Raw genomic sequence first — 4,168 nt, 5'->3', positions numbered from 1 at the left:
ACTCTACTCACTCAAGCCAAAAGCACTCTTGCGCCCATGATACTAGCCGAAATCTTCCGCGCTCTTACAGCCTGCAAAGCCGGGGGAGACTTCTTCGAGGGGTGCAATCTATTATTGCAAATGTGGATGACCGAACACTTGTGCCGCCGTCCTCAGTTCCTGAGTTATGGGTCTACAAAAAAAAACATGTATAGAGGAGTTTTACACAAGGATTAATGGATCAGCTTGCCCGAGGGATTCACGGGCAGGACATCATACTTTCGGTCCCTCACTGCTAGTCAAATAGAGTGGACGTTTGGATGGTTGCCTGTTGATGAAATCATATATATTCCAGCAACAGGGCCGCACTTCCTTTTGATGGGTCTTAAGAGCATTCAACCTTATGCTCCATATCGGGTTTTAAGGCAACTCGGGAGATGCCAGATAGTGCCGAAAGACGATGATCTTTGCATCCAAGTGGTTGAGATTGGTCCTGATGGATAGTTTCCTGAAGCAAGGGTTCGCCAGGTTTGGAGCAAATGCCAATACTTGGCGGCGAATACCTGTGTACGGGATCGATCTAAAGGAGAAGTGTCACCTGAGTACCATGCCTGGTATAGAAGGGAAGTTGCATTTGGGAGGCCGGCTAAAAGACCTCACCTCCAGGATTTTGCTGAATCATCGCAAGAACAGTGGGCTTGGTTAGATAAAGAAAATAAATACAGGGCCCGCATAGGAGCATTGGAAAAACAGGTCCAAGACCTCCAGTTTGAAAACAACATGCAAGCCACGGCTGATGAGGGTGAGAGAAAGAAATTGGCCAAAGAGAATGAAGCCTTACGGGCCCAGATCCAAAAGATGAAGCTAGCGGCCGAAAATCCCGTCAGGAGTGCCAAAGATGCAAAGCTTATAGAAAATCTAAGGCAAAAAGTGAATGACTACAGTTTTGACCTCAACAAAGCGGAAAGGGAATTAGCCGGGGTTCGGAAACAATTGGCTAAAAACGCAGAAGAACGGGCCCGCATGGTTAAGCAGTTGAAAGACGAATACGATAATGAGGTCACGCGATTAAAGAAAAAGGTCATTGCCACAGAGAACAGAATGGTCAAACAGGCAAAAGAATTCAAAGTTGAAAGAGAACACTGCTACACGGCATTGGCACAATTAGAAATGGACTTGCAACAACTCCAGGAACAAAACCAGGTAGCCGAGCAAACTTTGGAGGCTAGGGCCCAACAGATAGGGCGGTTGCTTCAAGAAAAAGGCAGAATCAGAGAGAGAATCTTAAGCGTTGCTCACTCCATTACTAGGAAATTCCAAGTGTGCGAGAACATGACTCGTACCACCTTTTTTGCATCGGTGATGATATTTGTGAAGCAGATAATGAGTGACCTGGACAGACTTCAGGGGGAACTTGCATATAGGCCCGCGGCGAGACCGAACGATGTCCCGCGGGCACCAGGAGCTTTAATGTATTCATGATTGTCCTTTGAGTCTGTATTTCCTTTTCTACTAGAGTCTGTCAGTTGTCTGAGTCTGTATTTCCTTTTCGTTAAAAGTCAGTCAGTTGATTGAGTCTGTATTTTCGTTTAAACTAGAATAGGGATGGTGGAGTCTGTAGTTCTTTTCGGCAGTAGAGTCTGTTAGTTGTTTGTCAGTTTTGAGTCTTTGTAATAGACGTATTTGCTATCAATAAAATTGAAAATCTCAAAAACATTTTGCTTCTACTTTACATTTATTCTTCACGAACTACGCTCGGTCTGATTCATGCGGGGTCATGATACGTAGGCAATCTACATAGGATTCGACCGTAACCAAATAAAAATAGAAAAAATAAGAGAGAGAATGCAAAAAGAGGGAGCGACAAGAAACAATGGAAAAACAAAAGGAAGCGGCACATAGAAATAAGGAAAAGCCAGGATGACGCATGTAACCAAGCAAAATAGAACTGGTTAACGGCTTAGGTGCATTCATTCCCAAATGTACGGTTATCTATCTGTTAATGCTCTAACTGCTAACAAAGTTGTTGTTGATGAGTTCAGGAAAATGGTTAAGTTGACTGGCATTCTGGCAACCCATCCCTACAACACTCGCTCCAAGGATAAGTCAAACATGGTCAACCAGGAATTAGAAGCAAGCATTGTCGACCCGTCTAGGGAGGAGGAAGTAGTGGACGTTAATGCAATGAAGGAGGAGATGTATAAATTGAAGCAACAAATGGCCGAGATGTACCAGGCCTGGTCAAAGGGACATCCACCACCAGCCTATCCTGCTAACCCCGCCTACATCCCACCACTAGCTCAGCCTCAAGATCCTCTCACTGTGAATTTATCTCCAGCCTTCCCTACTTACCAGCAGTACTACAGAACCACCTCTCAAACACCACCACCTCCACCACCCAAACAAATTCCATGCCCTCCATCACCAGCTACTCCTGTGTTCGTGGCTCCTCCACCAGCCGCCTTACACAGGTCCTCTAGCGAACCTTTGTTCCAAACCCATGATAACCAGTATTACCCATCCGAATCCACCTTCAAACCCCCAGAACCATGCTCTTACACTCCCCGTTTTGATCTCTCAGCTGAAGAAGAGAAGTCTCCCAAAAACCCTGAGCAAGAGGAGATGATACGAAAGGTCAAGAGTTTAGAGCAGTCATTCAGAAATATGCAGGGTCTCGGAGGTCAAGTGAGTGTGGCCTACAAGGACTTGTGCTTGTTTCCCGATGTCCAGTTGCCAGTAGGATTCAAGTTACCCAAGTTTGACTTATATGATGGACACGGTAATTCGGTGGCCCACTTAAGGGGGTTCTGCAGCAAAATGAGAGGAGCTGGGGGAAGGGACGAGTTATTGATGGCTTACTTCAGTCAAAGTCTAAGTGGAGCAGCCTTGGAGTGGTACACACGACAAGATCATGCTCGATGGTACACTTGGAATGATTTGGCCCAAGCATTTGCATGTCATTTTCAGTATAATCTCGAAATTGTCCCGGACCGTCTGTCACTGACTAAAATTGAGAAGAAGCCCGGGGGAAGCTTCGGAGAATACGGTTTCCGGTGGAGAGAGCAGGCGGCAAGAGTCGATCCTCCAATGAAAGAGAGTGAGATGGTTGATTATTTCCTACAGGCTTTGGAGCCCACCTACTATGCTCACTTGGTGTCAGCAGTGGGAAAAACTTTCAACGAGGTCGTGAAAATGGGAAGTATGGTGGAAGAGGGTCCCAAGTCTAACAAGATTATGAGCTATACGGCGATCAAGGCAACTACCCAAGCCATCCAGAGCGGCACTGGAGGGGTATTGGGAAAGAAAAAGAAAGAAGATGTTGCAGTAGTAGAATCGAGAGCTTGGTCCGGGGGTCCATCACCATATTATCACCAACCTCGACCTCATCCCCAAACCTACCCACACACACCATATGGCCCACCGCAACACTACTACCCACTTCCTGTCCCCCATTTCTCTGTCCACCACGCCCAAACATACCCCCAACCTCCTACCCATGCGCAATGGCGCGCACCCACCCCACAAAATACTTACCCAGCTCAAAGCACCTACCCTCCCCCGAGAACCAACAGAAACCCCACTGGAACCGGTTTTCGACCTAACCCTGCATCTAAGAATGATAGGCTACATAAGAAGAAGACTTTCACTCCATTGGGTGAATCTTACACTAGCTTATACCACAGATTGAGACAGTTGGGCATGTTGAGTCCGATTGAACCCAAATTGCCAAATCCTCCCCCAAGGAATCTGGACCACTCTGTAAGTTGCGAGTATTGCTCAGGTGCTCCGGGACATGACACAGAAAAATGCTGGCATTTGAAAACGGCCATCCAGGAGCTCATTGACACCCGCCAAATTGAAGTGCAGGCCCCAGAGACGCCTAACATCACTCAAAATCTATTGCCAACCCATCACGAGACCCATATGATTGAGCTAGTATAAAAGGGAGAGCACAAGAAGCCTTCACAAACCGTAATGATGATCAGGGCTAGTGAGGACAGATCAAATGAGAAACCAACAAGGGGAAGAGCATCGATCAAGGTAGAAGAGACAGTTAGCAAACCAGTTGTGGTGGTAAAGAAGGAGCTTTTGAACAGTGTTGTAGTAAAACAAGAACCAGCTAAAGTGGTAGTGTCGGGGGCAGTTGTCATGCCCGTTGTGATTGTAAAAGGGGCTCGCACAGAGCCGG

This window comes from Nicotiana attenuata, chromosome 1 (genome assembly GCF_001879085.1).
Source record: "Nicotiana attenuata strain UT chromosome 1, NIATTr2, whole genome shotgun sequence".
Taxonomy (NCBI): domain Eukaryota; kingdom Viridiplantae; phylum Streptophyta; class Magnoliopsida; order Solanales; family Solanaceae; genus Nicotiana; species Nicotiana attenuata.
This window is presented reverse-complemented; position numbering follows the sequence as displayed.